This window comes from Atta colombica, unplaced genomic scaffold (genome assembly GCF_001594045.1).
Source record: "Atta colombica isolate Treedump-2 unplaced genomic scaffold, Acol1.0 scaffold176, whole genome shotgun sequence".
Lineage (NCBI taxonomy): Eukaryota > Metazoa > Arthropoda > Insecta > Hymenoptera > Formicidae > Atta > Atta colombica.
The window spans coordinates 113,659-132,469 of NW_017259267.1; the positions used below are offsets into that span (position 1 = coordinate 113,659).

Sequence of the window (18,811 nt, forward strand, 5' to 3'; positions counted from 1 at the left end):
ACCGTTGTCGTGACTTGTTCTCCTCACGTACACTTCATTAAGTACTATTCCGTGGGGACATCGGTTCACTTTGCTGCTCAAAATTACTTCTTCGAGGAAACCAATTTGCGCCGACGCACCGAGAGATACAGATTCTCCGCTGGGATGAAGATCAGCTATTGTCTTTATGTAAAAGCTGTTATCGCGCGAAAAGCGTCACGTCGACACGTGCGACGAGTATCAACAAGAGAACACTTGAAAAGTTATCGCGGCTGATAATTAAATTTGTATCAATGGCAATTTACAAATCATAATATACAACAAATAAATACTTTCGTTAGATTTAAGCTATTCAACAATTGCTGCAATAATGGGCTAACCCATAACTGAATGAGTCCTCTATTTGTCCCAAAAAAGTTGTGTTAATCCATTGTTATCGCTATTTTATGTAGTGATTCATATTTTTTCTATTTGTCAGTAATGTAACCATCTGCAGAAAATTTTTATTTTTCTCGTAATACTTATTTCTTATTTACGATCTGCAACTCGTAAACTTTTCAGACATGTGCTAAAAGTTTTTATAGCACGTACAAATAAATGTTTTTTTTCTATCTCACTTTAACTTTACAGTTTACTTTTTCTGTTTTTTTTTTTACAAAATATAGGTTAACCTATTTTGTAATAAGTTCTTCAATTACGTCTCTAATAATATTCAATTAAAAAATAGTAATTTAGGGATGTCTAAAGCAAACAATTTTACAATCCGTTCAGATTACGCACTGAATTATAATGATCGAATATGAGCGATTAAGATTCGATTATTAGAGCTTAATCAGTTTTATAATTATTGGTCAATCATGCCAAATTAGTCCAAAGCGCAATCACACAATGCAATGTCAACTTTCAATGCATTATAGGTTGATGCGTAGTATAACATCGCTATAACACAAACTATAAAGCATATCATCACGTTATGCACGTATAAATTATTCCGATAAATGTACATTTCTGTTGTCTGCCTATTCTAGCATGCGCTTATTGCGCTCTAAATTATTTACGTTTACGGACCCATTATTTATTGCTGCTCATCGTATTATTCTATTGTATCCGCAAGCACAGGTTAATGTACGTAGACATACGACAAATAGTGAATTATTACGACACCCTATAAATGTTAAAGATAAGCGAATTACAATGTTGTAATTGGAATAACCTCGTGCATGCGGTAGTCGCGTCGCGCAGGTAATGATAAATCTCACTGCGTCGACATTATTTTCTAAACGAAAGTCCCTCCAACTCTAAAGAGGTTCATCCTTACTTAATTGCGCATATTATTTTAGCAGAGCGCGACTAATTGCCTGAATGCGAAATTATTACTTGAATAGGACACTATGTACCGAAACTGAGTTTAAATGGCAGTAGTTGCCTAACGGAGAGAGAGAGAGAGAGAGAGAGAGAGAGAGAGAGAGAGAGAACGCAATTTCACTGCCGGTATGTAATACCAGATAATTCCTCTTTTTTCGCCTTCCAGCAATTAAAAGGCACAAGCGACAAATCTCAGCTTTCTCGTTCAAACGTAAAATTTCTTTCTTTACAGTAAAGATTTTACATCAGAATTGTGCCATCCCAGCTAGGAAATATGCAATTGGTAAGCTTTATTTCACATATAGTGGATTTTGAAGTATGTGAATATGCATGTCGTGTTGCAATATATCGACTGGATTACAATATTTATGCGCCTTGTACCTTCGTTCTTTGTCTTGGCGCTTCGAAATTTGGTGCATCGAACAGTTCGAAATTCGAACCGCGTTGCCCCACCAAATCCCTAACGAAGATCCCAAGCGACCGGGAAATTTACGACAGGCGTCAGAGGAACGAAGGACAGGCATCTACGAAACTTGAGTAAAATTCCATCCATCTGTAATAAGTCGCGCTCCTCGAATATCCTACTTGACGTATGTTACGAAGATCGCAATAAAATGTAGACATGGCAAAGTACTAGCTGTTTATTTGAAAAGAAACAGACATCCAATTTGAAAGATCTCGTTAACCGTGTTCTCGGCATTCTATTTCAATTTTAAGTATTTTAACATTTCTCTTACGTTATTTTACAAATAATTGGGTCTCAACTCAGATTTCGAACATTATTCTTCCTCTTGTAAAACAAAACAATCGGCGGCTCTCACTTTTACGATAAATGTCTAACAAAACAGTTACTTTAATAAGAAGTACTGTGATATTGTTTTATAGACACTGCTATCTCTTCAATTAACTTGACAGAAGAAACATAAGAGCAGTTTTGCATAATAGCGCGGAATATGAGAAACTTTAATCCGTGCAATATCGCTGTAAAACGGTCTCTTTTAGTCGACTGTCACATAAATGCACTCCGCCCGCATAAAATTTATCATATCGTTTTTAAAGTAAATTTAATGCGCAAATGAAGCTCCACAGAGATATTTAAATTATAATTCAAAACCTAGTTTTATAACAAATCATACATGACTCAAAAGATATATCTGATAAATCTTGAATAGAAAGGTTTGAAAAAGAGAACCGGATTCCCAGTATTTCTTTGCTGATTCGTTTTTCTCTCATCATAAAAGTACGTAAAAGTGCTCACATGCAAAATTATCAAAGAAAACTTGCTAACATTCTTTGCTCATCATAAATGGAAACAATATCATACTAGTAAAAAATAGAAAGCGAAGAATCGGCTTGGCTTATATAGATATTTGGCGATGCAATAGAGCGCATCATTTACAAAGGATATCATCTTCAAGTATTACTAGTTATAATATAAACATTGCATCGTCATCGATACGCGAATCGATTCCGCAGATGACAGGTAATCCCAATGGGTTCGACGATAACAAGATGTATGGACGTCGATGAGCCTTCGAGGAATAAGTCGTTATGTCCGATGATAAGCAATGGTTATGTAGAGATAAAGTACCTAGTAGACGAGTTAAAGCGGAGACGAAATCGATTAATGTTCTCGGAAGTTAACAACAGCAACCGCGCGCGCATCACGTATAATCGAATAGAGTTTACTGACTGTAATAATAAAGAACTTAAACAGAAGTTCCAACCAAGTTATGCAGAAGTTATTAATGAAAATGAGAGTTATTTAGCTAAAACGCGGTAATACACAAAATTAAAATTTTACGACGAGTAATGGCCTTGCGCAGCTCCAAAACTTGAGAAAAAGCCAGAAGTTTGTTACTATACTACTATATTAAAATTTTTAAGTATTGAAAAACTTTACAAAAATCTATTCACAAGTATTTTATAATTCCAAGCATGAATGTATCCAGAATTTCTTTTTGAAGAGGGTTTTTATTAATTCTGTTATATCATATAAACAGCAATTTTGATGGTGTCACATTTATTTGATCCAACAAAATATTCATTAACATTTCATCGCATATTTTGTTTTTCGAAAAATGCGATGCGAAATTCAAAAAAATGATCCTGCGATAATTATATATTGGATGTCAAAGTTTTATGTAACGAAAGTTCCAAATTCTTCATTACATGGTTGTAATGAAGAAAAACATTTTTATGTGACAGCAAAAAATATTTAAACAACAGTGAAATTGTATTTTTTATAATTAAAAATAAAAAATAAATAAATAAATAAAAAATTTCGAAAGAATTTTTGAACTCCACAAATTCCCCCTAAATACGCCCACAATCTCTAAGACACTTTTTTAAAACGATTTTTTCATTCGCGAACATATAGCGAGAAAAAGGTCATTGCTGTTCGTCCATTAATATCAGCGATTAGATAATAGTCATTACAATTTATGCCACGAAAACAATTTCGCTGAGGAGCCAGCTGTGAGTAGCCACTCAAAACATCACACTGACTCGTATCGATCGTTAAACGAAATGGAGGCAATTAAATGAAACGGTTACGTTCGAAAACGTTCGCCGTTGTTTCTCGACTTCCATTCTCCATTATCTCGCGCGAAAGTCGATACACGTGTTAGGGTAAAATACATAGGTGCTTTATCAAGTACCCGTTGCAAGCGTTAAGAGCAGCCGCCTAGTGAGAAAAGAGCTTGGTATTTAAGGATCATACATTTCGGGTTGAAATCTCAATTTTTCAACATAGCGTCGGTATCTCGAAACCGTCGATTTTCATTAAAATATATGGTAGTAATAAAAATAATGCAGAAAAATTTATTAACTGATAAAAAATATGACTATTCATTAAAAAATAGAATATTGGAAATACTAAAAATATCAATATTTTTAACGATATATGAAAAATAGAAATACATAACTAAACTGTGTCACACATTTATGTGACACAGCGCACGATCCTGTTATCGACATTCACAATTTTATGTGTTCGGTGCACGTTCTCCGGCACTTTAAAATCATTAACGCCATGTATGTATGTGTGACAAGAGAGAAAAGTTTGTTCCCTTCCAGGATGAGCAAACAATTTTTTTAACCTTTGATCTTTTCCTTCAGTGCAGTATATCGTTCCATGAAGATTAATGTATGTCGCACGTTCGCGCATAAGAGTGACTCGCTGTAATCTCCGCGAAGGAAAAAGAATCACGTTGGCGGGATTTCACTCATGTTCTCCGAGATAACGCGATTTTTTCGTTGCAAGTACGAATCATAAACTTGCAGCAACGGCCACGAAACCGGAAAAAAAAATGAAGAAAAGAAAAAAACGAGGAAGCGAAAAGAGTACGGATCTCAAGCAGCACGAGGGATAGCAGCAGCACTAGCGGCAGGTAATGCTACTTAAGCGCAATACAAGAGAGTGTATATCAAATTGTAAAGAGGAATTTACGTGGGACCCCGATAAAGTATCGTGAACTTCTGCATTGAAGACACTTCGAGTCCGATATCTCGAGCGCGACGAAAGTGAGCGAGAACGGCAGGGACAAGAACGAGAGACAAGGAAAACGAAGCATCCTGATGGTGCGGAGTAACGGCAAGGGGTGAAGTGGTGAACAGCGAGCGATGGCGCAATAACGTTCGTCACCGAGAATTTCCAATATCACCGTCCGCAGTTATTGACGGACCGTAAACTCCACCGAATGGTAATCTAAAATCGTGCGGAAAATGAGGATGCGTACGATCGATGATTCACAGCGGCGATCGTTTGTAGCCACGGGGGATCTACTGATTATGCACGCAATTACGGCATCGCGACATCGTACCGTCATACGGCCGTTTTCATCGATGAGTGATAAATCGCGTCCTCCGCGCTTTCGTGGAGAGCATTTCCTCTGTTAGCACCGTTTCCGCTCGCGATTTCAAGCCGAAATTATATCTGAACATGCGACACCGACTTGCCGTTCATTAATCGTCCTCGATCCAGTCATATTATGTAACACCATCGACCGTTCCGATTATTATACAACGTTATCGGGATAACTACGTTCGCTACGTAAACCCGATTACCACGGACGAGAAACGAAGGAAAACCAATTGTCGCGAATATCGAGTGTATTCGAGCGAATGTGTTCGAACTTTTCAGAGGAAAAATGCACATGTTAAGATAAATCCAACAGCTCCAACGTAGAAAGTAATTTTTCAGCGTTTATTTTTAAATCTCAATCTATAGGAAAAGAACAGAAGTATTTTTAGAAGTATATTTAGAAGTGCTAAGTACTTTAAAATAATTGAAAACATTTACAAATGATTTTATTGGATTATCGGAATAATTATTATACATAGGATGTTTAAGCTAATTACAAGATTGTTGCTTTTATCAAATTGCTTTTGAATGTAAAATGCTTATTGCGGCATTGCTTGAATTTTCTGCATAATTATTTTGACGGTTTAACAAAATTATTTGTAATTCTGTATTTGCTTGAATTTTTAGGTATTTCATCAAAATACGTGTAAGAATAATTTAAATTTTATCTTAATACTGGGTCAATAGACGAATAAAAAAATGCTAAAAAGATTATTATAGATATATGCAGAAGCAAAGTTTAAAGAGCAAATATGTGAATAAAGAAGTACCGTAACTCAAAATTTTCTCTAATACTACAATAAAACTGCGACTGTGTCGAGAGAATAAAACGACCGAGCAAGTATAAAGTAAAGTTTTCTCGACTAATGCGTGCCTCGGAATGTTGCGCGGCAGGGTGAAAACCACCGTAACTTCAATGGGGAAACTAACGCGTAGCATGAGAATCACATTAAAAACTCACGCGATCTTATGCACGAAGGTTAATTGCATCAACCTTCATTCGCGCGCACGCTGACGTTGGAAATACGGTGCCCGTTAAAATGAGCCGCGCATACAAAGGCTAGTGTACGGCTGCAAACGCTGGCAACTCAATCAGCCATTTTTTAATTCGCACAGCAAAGTCCATTTCGGGCAGCAAAGTTTCGTTTCGGAATTGTACGCGTGGCCGAATTCCAAGAGTCATCGGAGCGGATTGATTAAAACTTTCGACAATGTTCTCCGTCGCATTAATGTCGTGGAGTATTCGAGCCGCGTGCCAAAAGCGCAGTGAAACGGAGACGCAAGCTCTGAAAAACGGCACGACGAGAGACAGTATCCCCGGCACCGTAACGCAGTGTACGACGTCTTCGCGAACTGGTCGGATAAAAAATAGTGGCATAAATCCCGCAGGAAATCGATCTGGCGTCCTTCTTTCTCCCGGATTTTCCCCCATCACCCTTCTACCATCTTGACACACGTGAGATTTACTCGCGGCCAGGAACCAATTTCACCTCTCCATCCGTCATATATCCACCTGATTAGGCGATTTGTTGCAGCCGGGTATTCCGAGGGGATACGATGTGTCGTCCCGACGACTCTTTCGAAATCGGCACCACGACTTCATGCGTCCGTACGCCCATTATTTTATAAGTTGTGTGTTCAGTTTGCCCGCACTTTCCGCTTATTCATGAATTCGTTGATCTCTATCTAGATTGAAACTTGCGGAATAATCTTCTCCCGAATAATAACCGAACATCTCGTTACATTGGGAGAAGTCTTCTTGGTATTTGTAACTATAATTGCATAGTAAAATCATTAAAGATTCCATTTCTACAGTTATTACTGCTAAAATGATAGTAATAATAATTATATTTATAGTTCTACATTCAGAAAATATATAACAGCAAATAACTATAATTTATAGTTTCATCTTTGATATCATATATCTTATAAATATATTTTTCTATGTAGTATTAAAAATATAATTATTATTACTAATATTAGAGCAATAATAACTATAAAAATGGTGTCCCTAACTATAATTAATTTATTCTTAATTTATTATTAATTAATTTATTTTTCATGGAATTACAAGCACAAATATCATTTTTCTCTTAGTGTAATAGTTAAGCAAAATAGAGATCAAAGTATGGGAAATCTCGAAAAGTTAGAATAATAATCAATTTGCGAAATACGGACTTATATTTAGCTGCAAGGATCTATTTCAAGGACTAAAATTCTGTAATTCTTAACAAGTGTTAAAGTTAATATTATTACATTATCGTTGTACAAGTATTATATAATACATAAATAATAAAAAAGCTATGTAGTAACTATATAATGACATTATCGTTAAGAGTTATAGAATCCCAGTGCTGAAATTGTTTTACTGGCACAAAGTTATCTCCAATTAATCTTAGAATATAAATTTCTCGCATGTAACGTACGCTGTAATTCTCGCGCGCATCGCATTCTGATTATATTGTTCAAAATTATTATATTGCGTTGTATACTATATATGTATATATATATATTTCGAATGTACAATAATAACGTTAAACTTAATTGATGAAATTATTATTGATATGTATGGTTATTATAACAAGAGAACATGGATATGTATTATTATTACTCGAGTTTTGAATGAAATTTGTTACAACAAAATATCACTAACTTTAGATTTAATTTTTTAATGGCCATATTTGATACATGAAAAGAACGGTTTTGCTGAAATATCGAAAAATTTAATTAAATATACATCTGAAAATTTTGTTGGATCAACAAAACAATTATGAATGTTCACCTAGTCAATGTGATAACTACTAATATCACAATGTTGGTTTCGATTTGAAAAAAACTGTTTATTTATTTATGTACACTGTTCTGTTTATCGTACAATTTCTCAGTTATTTATCACTATTAGTTACTGTTAACACTATTTCGACTGCGCCTAGGGATTGTTACCCTAAGTCGCCTGTTCGGACACTTTCGCGCATACGCCTGGGAGCTAAAGTCCTGGTTCACGATAACCTCGTGATGACGCCTAGGGAAAAACCCTGAATCACGAGAGTAATACTTGCGGACACTAAGATCAGACTGACTTAACTAACTTCAGCACCTCAAAATCGTACGGATTCGCGCTCGATCGATAGACTTGCTACCTCTTCGCGTTCTCTCGAAATATTGACTTCTCCAAATTTCGTGCGATTCGATCCTTTTCATATTCGTCTACGATTGATAGATTTCGACCAATCAGGAGCGACGGCGGATCGGCAACTTGCGACAAACGCGACAAAAGGATCACAGACGCCGCGATTCGCCTAATCTTCACCGCAGTGAAGATCAAGTTTGTTCACCGCGCTAGGTGAAATAATCATCGTTAGATCACAATGCCAAAGTCCGATCTGATGTCCGCGAAGCATCTTGTTTGCCATCGAAAATCCGATGATATATGATCATTATAAGATTATACTCTAAATAATATTTGAAGTGTCCGACCCCTTTGGCAGGAAAAATCATGCATGGTCATGCACGATGATAATCTCGTACCACTCACCAATGAAAAACATTCAAACTGAATATCAAAATTTTGTACAGCATTGTTTAAGTTTTCTATGTATAAATATTTTTATCGTCTAATAAAATTATTTCCAAATCTGTATTTAATAAATTTTAAAGTATTTTAGCAAAATAGCAAAATTGTTCTTTCCGTATAATGAAGTTAAGTTTGCGTCACAGCAAAGAAGAACTTGAGTGTGAGAAATGAGTCTGAGAAATGAACCAGGAAAACATCAATATGTTGTATTATTCAATATGTTGTATTATTACTCAAGCTTCAAACCAAATTTGTTATATCAACATACCACTAGCTTTGATTTTATTCCTTGGCCATATTTGATAATAAAGTTAAGTTTGCGCCACAGCACAGAAAGACTTTAAGAATGTCTGAGAAAGTAATCAACCGGCGCGCTAGTATTAAATCCCGTGGGATTCTGGCTTTGCGTTGAATACCTTTTCAGACTTTAAACTCGTCCTAAATCCGCTTTATATCTATGGCACAATGTTAAGTCTATTAGAAGCTTATGCAGCATGAATCATCATAAATTATCAACCACGAATGTTGCATTATCCAAGAAAATGAGACAAACATCGATAATAATCCGATTTCGCGATAATCAACAAAGGTATAGATTCGATGAAACAAATCCATCGAATGTCCAGAGTGTCATATGAATTAATTAACTCCAAACGTACCCGGATTTCAGACATGGAACAGCAATGTGAAATTGCATCTGTATCCGTCCTATATCCATCCGTTTGAGATGTGAATTTGTCCTGCAAATTACATTATGTACACAAAGCACGGCCTCTGATACATGATGTGAGTCTTCCAGCCGAAGGCACAACTCGAGAGCATGCATTCCGGGCGCGGCCGTGGTGGTAAAATTTGGACAGTCGAGTTTCAGGATACGTCGAATTGCTGCAACCAGCGCGCGTCGACGACAACTGGAACGAGCAAGCCCGGGGACTCGTCCCATCGCGTCGGTCTCTCATCTCGTCTCGTGCGCGAGTACGCAATTCCAAAATATTCCGGAGTGGCGATATTTTCTGGACATACAGGGCGACCGACAACTGGTCGCCCGTACACGGGTTGCGTGCGTCCGGGCAATTTACAGCAGTGGCCTTTTGAATTCAGCAGTGCCCATCCGAGCGCAGAATTTTAAACAATTTGCCGCGTGACATGCCGACAGTTCCTACAAAGCCCGCGAAATCTGTACGAGTTTTCTGTATTGGGAACATAAAGATAAATGAGTAAAGGATATTTAGGTATTCATACAGCGTATCCACATTTAACGCTAAATATGATACATATGCGCATTTACGAATGAACGTATGTTATCGCGTTCTCATGTCACTGCGTCGGAAATTTCTATACTTCTCAGAAAAGACGGCACGACTAACGTCAATCGAATATTTCCCTAATTGATGTCAACTGCGAATTAGTATCATTGTCATCAGTCAAATCTCTACTCTATTTGACAATACCGAATATGGTAGAACAAATTGCTTGCTTACTTTAGAAATTGAAATATCTACTTGAAACTGATTTATATACTTGATATCATTATTGTTATTTTCACGATACAGTAGCAACCGAATCTAATATAAGTACGTTGAAATATACGTTCGGGCACTTCATGAGACGTAATCAAAGAAACAATGACACAAATATAATTCTAGACTTTGGATGACTGAAATTTTATTTTGGTTCTGTTCAGATTTTCACGGAAAAAATGTTAAAACATTCAAAAATTTAGATACAGATCTAAAAATCATTTTATTGGACCATTAAAATATTTGTAGAAAACTCAAACATGATTAGAAATGCTGCAAAGAAATTTGATATTCTAGCAGTCAGTATTTGAGCGTTCTATTATTTTGATGGCCTAAAATAAAATTTATTTTCACATTTATATGGCTATTTGTAGATATACCTACAGTAAAATCGTTCTTTCCATAATAGTGCAGTAGTGCTCCAGCATCACTTTATCCTTGTTGTCCGTCATTAATCACTTATTCAATAAGAATAATATGATATCAGGGAAGTACTTATTAAAAATAGTAAAAATTTGAATGCGCCCACAGTGGATTTTCTCGTCATATTAACTAGCAATTTTACCTAAGAAAAAAAGAAGAATGTACTCCATATACGCGATTATAGAAATTTTGATACAAAATGGTACTTTCAGCAGAGCTCGATCTCGATCAATCTTTTTTTAAATACGACAAATACGAGTACGTGTCATAACCGAGTTCGCCCAGGTATACATTGTTGCGAATGTAACAATCGAAATACGTATTCTCTCGAACGGTGTTCTCGTGCTCGGCGCAAAACTGAAAATACGCACGCGAGTTCGGCACGAGCTTTTTTACAGTCGGCAAAATGTCATCTCGGTGACAAAATCTGGTTAAATCTGATATATCTGCGAAGCGTGGTCAAATAAGTGAGCAGATAAATATTCGGTTCGTGTATTACAATCAAAATTTTTATAGTATATATAATATATTCCACCAGCACGATTGCGCACGATTTATTATTATTGACCAAAATATGGACGTAAAATTTCTCGGAAATAGGATACCACATGCAATAGTTTTCATACGTTTGGTCAACTATGATTTTACCATTCCCTGTGTTGAAAATTATCATTCTATCTCATATTTCACAATACGAATGTTTCGAACGCGAGACCAACACGACGCAAGACCAACATCTAATCGCCGTATGTGGCAATATCCGTGGTGGAACAGCGATAAGAGTGCTGAATCAAATATATGGAGTAACCGATACGCTGAGTCTTATCTAGGTGAGCGAGTCATTGATTTATCATGCGTCGAGTACTCGCTTCATACGATAATAACCGATAACGAGCTGGTAGGTAAATTTCTAGGTAACGGATCGATGATATCAGCTTTCGTTTCTGTTAGCACATAGTCGAAATGTCGATGTGTTATCGTGAATCAGCGGCGTAAAATTACACCGGAGCCACGTCATCGTATGTGATGCTTTAATAAGAAATTTGAATTAAAAAAAGACAAGTACATGTACCGTGCGCAGGCATGAAAAAAACAATTTTGCTCAGGCATCTAAAGAAGCTAAATATAGATCCAAAATAAATTTCGTTAAACTATCAAAATAATTACGTGACGCACAAACTGATTGGAGTGTTAAAATACTAATCATGATGTTTGAGTTTTCTATATAATTTATGATAATCTAACAAAATTATTTTCAAATCTATAACTAAACTTTTAGATACTTCAAGAAAATTATTCTTTCCATGCATGCGATTACACGGTCCCAACTCAAAAGTTAATTTAATTTCATATTGTATTGATTGTTAGCGATTGTTACAAACATACAAAATGCACACTTACGACGGCGAGATGTTGGGATGATTAATGCTTCCAGGCTAATATAAATACTCTGGATCGCAAATAGCACTATGTTTAATCTGAAACAAAAAGATCAATATCATCAGTTTGTACATTAACGAAATATACATAGATAACATTTCTAATATTGATTTATAATATAATTTACGTCTATCTAATTGCCATAATTTATCGCTGGCATTTTTAATCAACCATGTTTTAAATATCTAGATATTATACACATTATAATTATTAATTAAAATTGAATATTTTATTCTTATTAATTGTAAAATTGAATATTTTATTTTTATTAATTTAATACATTATAATATGGCTATTGTTTGCCTTTCATCTTGTGTTTAATCTTTCACATATACCATTTAAACATAATTCTATAATATTTTCCAAACCGTCGGACATAGTCCGAATCATGACACATGAATATCTGAATATGAAATATGTCCGATCAAAAATGGCTAGTATAATTTTAGATCTTGAAAGCGAAGAAATATTAATAAATTCTAGCAGATACGAGATTTTCGTTAGTCTAGGAAACACTTGAACAATACTAGTCTTTCTTTCTTCAGGTATGATCGATCAGCACATGATTCATTCATAAAACATGCGAAATATCTTCTCGCTTTAAATTATGAGAAAAAGCAAATTCGTTCGAAGGTGCTTTCTACGTCATACAAAAACGCTAAAAAATATGGAAATTTCCGTAACATTTATTTGTCATAATTAAACAAAGCAAGAATGACAAATGTAATGTCTAAATAGTGTATATTTTCATACAAACACAGTTTATAAGTGAAAAAACTGGACACTGTACATAATAATGGCGGACGCAAGATATAATCGTATTAAATTTTGTAATTAAATAATAAAAGAGCCCACAACAGCTAATTAGTACTTAATAGCGAGATGGATTAAAATGCGCTTATGAATATCGTACGTGCCGGCATTGTTATAGCAAAATTATGTCTGCGCTGATCCAGAACAAATTAATGCCTCAAGCTCATCATTTTTTAAAGCTCCATAAATAATAATTTCACTATCGATAACGCTAAATGGAAATTGATATCATAATTAATAATCATAATTTTTTTCTTATCAAAAAAATTTACAGTATTAGGAGAAAAAATTCTTGCGAATGAAAAATACAAGTTACATACATACATATTATACATATCTAATAAAAAGTACATCGTTAAAATGTATAACATATTTTTATTAAAATGTATAACATATTTTGTATTAAAGATTTGTATCAAGAAAATGTAACTAAATAATTTAAATAACATCAGTAAACTAATTTATGGTTATAATATAATTTTTAAATAAGTTTATCACATTATTTTTGTACAGTTGTAATTGATTTAAAAATCCAAATCTACAGCACTCAAATAAAAAAGAATATGATTATAAAGCAAAAGACAATTGAGGATTTAAATAAGATTATAAAATATCGGATTTATCAGAAAATCATAATAAATAAATTCTAGCTTATACATTTATACGACTTGTAGAACAAAAAGTTTTTAAATGACAAAGATTATGATATTAAAGAAAATTGATAAGATTTTCTGACCATTTATTCAATTTATTATTCAATTTATATTCAATATATATTTATATTTTTATATTTTTTCATCTATTCGATTAAATAATGGTAGTAGTTTTTAAGATGTTAATTTATTTTGCTTTTGCATGCATGCGTGCGTGTATTAGAATTAGTAAAAAGTAAATGTAGCACGAGAAAAACGATAAGTGTATATAATGGCAATATATTTAATTTCAAGACACAGGATATAATAAAATATTCATGAACAATAAACATTCAATATTCAAATTAACAATCTTTCAATTAGAAAACGCATGCGTTATAAATGATAACGCATTATATTCGTGCAACAAAACAGAACCAGCTATGTTGCACACGCCAAATATTATAAAAATAAACAAACTTATAATAAACAGAATCGCATAATATATTTGACAGTGCAAACGATAGATAGTACGAATAAACTGAGAATAAAATATATATATAATGTAAAAAAATCAGTCAAAATAAATACACATACATGTTTTTGCTGAAGCATCTAAATATTTAGCTAGATGCAAATCTAAAAAATATTTTGTTGAACCAGTAATTATAATATGTAGGTAATAAACATGATGAACAATGCAAAAAGTTTTGATATTCTAGCAACCAATTTGAAGAACGTCTTATACAATTATTTTGATAATCAATAATAAAAGTTATATATTTTCATAATATGTAAATTTTCAAATACTTCAAATCATTTTTTCCGTGGATCAATTAAGCATTGCGGTAATTCCAAATTTACTGTTTCAAATGTACTGTTAACTGAAGTAAAATAGAATCGATATCAAAACGAGGAATTCTAATTTTAAAAAATCAATAATTGAGTTGAATTATATAGTAATCCAACGGGTCCAGTTTGATTCACATAAAATTAATCAATACCTTTTAGTCCTACATTAAACACAACAAAAAATAGATGTAGTAAGTCTTAAGCTGTAAGAAATCAATTTAATCATAGTTGATTATTCTTCTCAAATTCGACTTACATTGGCCAATATTTTACAGCTTAAAGATTATTACATTTATTTGTGTTTCAAGAGTTATAATTAGCGACTCTCTCCAAATAACTCATTAAAATTTTTGATCTTGTAGAAATTCAGCAGTAGTTCTTTATTTATTATTTTGCTTTACTTATTTTAAAAGTTATTATAAAATTTATTTCAACTCTATTAACGATATCACATATCACACAGAATTATAGCTAAAAAACCGAAGAAAATCGAATTGGGCGAGAATGCACTTTCTTACGATATTTTCCCAATATCAAGCGGGAAGTCAAGTGGAAAGTGCAATGAAATCTTATGAAGAACAAAGATGACTTTTGAGAACTTCAAAACGTATTCGGTCCAAAAAAAAATACTCTGGATTGAAATTTGAATTGGCGGAACTTATTTTAGAACGTTGCGTATGGAACTTTAAGCAGAAAAAGTGAATCGACATGTACCGAGAGAAAAAGAGAGAGAAAGAGAAGAAGAAGGGAATATTCATAAATCTTTGCTATGGCAAAGCGTGACTTCCGCCGATATAAAGGAAGAAGGTTGAGGTTACAGATTGAAGTGAAGGACTGGATTTTGGAGGAGGCCGGAGACACAGACAACGGTTACGGACGGGATAAAGAATTCGGAATTCGATTCGACGATCATGTAAGTTTCCATGCGAATGAGCATACCGACGTCACGATTTGGATTCACTATACGTGAAGCAGGTTCGGCAACGTTTCGAGGAGGACCGCGGATCTTATTGAAAGTTCCTACTCGTAAAGTCGGTCTCCGTTGACTGGCCTGGATACATGCTAGCAAAATCCCAGTTCTTCTATAACTGGAACAGGTAAAACCGAGAACAGCTCTCTCCTCCTTCTCTTTCTACCCTTCTTTCCCGGGAGCGAGTTGCGATAAGGTTTGAAACGCATTGCTAACAAGTTCGCGTACCTAAGCAAAGTACTTTTTGCCCTATTTGAAGTATTTGAAGAATTCGCTCCAGTAACGTTCGTTTTAGTTAAAATTAAGTCTTTTATTATACATAAGCGAATGCGTATTATTATTATATGTAGTTATTTCCATACTCTTTTTCACTTTTCCTATACGCTTTTATCAGTTCTATAATGCTGACTTCTTAATGTTATTTTTTTTGAATAGTTATTTTTTTCTAATATAATTATTTTTTTTTTTAATATACTATAATCTATAAATATGTATATACCACGAATTTAAAAAATTTATAAAATCAATTATATTACAAAATAAATCACTGGCTTCTTTTATCTTCTTTACATCAAAATGGTGTAAATTAAGCTACCTTTCTATTTTTTTCATCTTCCTTCTAAAGATAGTTTACGAAATTTATAAAATAAAATCGAACATCTATGTACATTACGTATGCTATAAAGATGCGAGAATCTAATCAAATTTTAGTTAAGGAAAAGTTTCCTCAAAATTAATTGGAGGAGCAATAAATATAATAGAATATGACATGATATACAATATTCTTATCCCACTTCATCATACTTTCGCCATCGCAGCGCTCTTCAGTGTCCTAAAAGCCTTGATGGCTATCGATTTTACGATTTAGGCAAAATTCATTCTGTCCCAACGACGCTATATTTGCGCGATCGGGCATGCGCCATATAAATAAGGTCGGATCGATAAGCCATGCGGACAGAAAACGAGGAAGAATGGAAAGCGCATGAGAAGCGCTCAGCGGTGGAACTAGATGCCGGCATTTCCTCTTTGCAGTTCCTTTACGCGTATGTTAGTGCGCTGCTTGGCTGACAAGAAAATCTCAGGTATCGCGATTTTATTTCAGTCAGACGTTAACGCGCGCACGAAATCTACGAATCGTAAGAGCATCATGACGTCGAATAATCCTCGGGAAGTAATTTATCCCCGCGAAATCTGACCGCGAGAAGAAAAAGAAACACTGAAAAAAAAGAGGAAAAATAGAATATATGCTGTAGAGTTATATAGTTATATACATACGGCGGGCCATTCCCGCCGGAAGAGCAAGAGGATAAGTTTATATGAATGAGACCGAGTATTGGTAATCCCGAAGATTGAGTTTGCAGTGAAGTTTCCAAGTCGTTCCCTCGGTTCGGCGATTTCTTTCCTTCTTTTTTTTTTCTATCAACGTCGACGCGAGCGCTGAAATGGAATTAACGAATCAAGGGGCACGAATCGAGTAGCGTCGCTGAAAGTTCGATCTTTGACGACCGGTAGATACGATACGCGATCTTAATCGCGTCCCGAACGAACTCGGGAAGTTCGATTAGAGAAGCTTCCTTCTCGGTTTCCAGTATCGCTTCGCCTTCCGTAATCAATAAGGAAACTCCGTGAAAAACAGATAATATCATTCATGCGAACGTATAATTTGTTTATTGCTAAATTTATTTTCTCCGATTAAATCCAAATATTTCCAAATATTTCTGGATACACATGGAATATTTATCTGCAATAGAAACAAGTTTTATCGTGGATCTAATTGCATCGTTACCAGATACTGCAATGTTTTTATACTATCAAGCATTTATGACGTGCAATACATTGTAAACATTTTTTATATTTTTACAGGACAGACGAATGCGCATCTAAAAATCGTTTTAGATTTTTTTTTAATGGATTGCATTTTATGAATTAGAATTCGTATGTAGTTGCTCCTCATTTTCACTTATCGCATTTATCGTGTGAATTAAATTCGATGAACTAAATCTGATCTCTTCTAAAATGAGAGAAACTTTAGAACTTTATGGAAAAATAACGAATGTTTATTTGTTATCTTTTATGTACTAATTGACGACATATTGGGAAGTTTCGATACAATACAAAACTTTTTATCGATGACAGCTGTAGATAAAATAAAAAAATACTGCAAAATATTATTATAGTGTCGAATTCAAATAACACGAAAATATGATACTTTTTTGCTTCGCGTAATCCGCAATGAATTTTTGGGCGCATCAAATCAATTTTCTACCGTTTAATGGACATGTGTTATGTAGCACGCTTCAGAACTAACGCAATGATAGCGGCAGTCGCTGTATTGAAAAAAAGCAAAGAACGATACAAACTCAATTAACTTTACACAGAACATTCACGGAAAATTCTTTTTTTTGTATATAACGCGGGCTGTACAAACGGAACACGACCAGAGGCTGTGCTTCATTCTCAACTTCCGCCTACATAGTAAAAATTTTTGCTGGCCATAAAGCTCTTGTGATATAGCCGGCAATATGTGCAAATTGTCCCTAAATAAAAAGTGTACTATAGGAATGGCATGAGAGCGTGACGGTGCGGTACAGGCCATCAGATCGATCCTCGTACGCGCGATTTTACGCCAGAACCGATTTGATTTACTACTAGAATTTTATAAAGTCGCTTGCGAGTTTCGATTTGCAGAAAGAAGAAATTATTCGCTTTGTAGAACATTTAATTAAATCAGAAAACGATTTAACCGTACTTGGTAATCTTTCAACGGTATCACCTTACAGCATTGCAGTGATAAAAGTTTTTTACGGGATTTATTTCGGTTCTCTGATTAGAAGCTTTCGTAAACAATGTGATAAACCAAACTTCCGCGTCTTTTTTCATTTAGACATTCTGATCTAATTTGATCTCACGAATGCACATCAAGAATACACAATGTATATTTTACTATACAGAGTGTTTGGAAATTAATGATAAGGTTTTCGCACAATAGCAGAATGGACAAAAATCGTTTATTTTCTTTTCATAGAACTTTACAAATTTTTTCAGAATTTTTTATCAACTTTTTAGCACTGCATTTTCTCTCATTTTTACCAACATGAGAAAATACGGTAAAAAATTCTAAAAAAAATTCTTAGAGTTCTATGAGAAGAAAATAAACAATTTTCGTCTCTTGCAATTTTTTTTGTAAAGTTGATAGTAATTTGAGTAAAAAATTATTGAAGACTCAATTTTCGGCAATTTTTAGCAATTGATATCTTGTTAACTATTACGAAAATTGCAAAATGAATACTTTTCTTCTTAGTTTAGTCTATTCTGTCCTTGTGCGAAAAACTTATCATTAATTTCCAAACACCCTGTATGTATATATATATATATATA

The 18,811-nt window shown here is 34.2% G+C and overlaps 1 long non-coding RNA gene across 1 annotated transcript in view; it reads right to left on the reverse strand.

Annotated features, from left to right (window-relative positions):
• The window catches only part of LOC108686358, a 156,976-nt gene that overhangs the window by 82,230 nt on the left and 55,935 nt on the right, over positions 1–18,811 (reverse strand). The window contains exon 2 of the long non-coding RNA XR_001931699.1: positions 12,128–12,204. This is a non-coding gene — a long non-coding RNA (uncharacterized LOC108686358). The remainder of the gene's footprint in view (positions 1–12,127; positions 12,205–18,811) is intronic.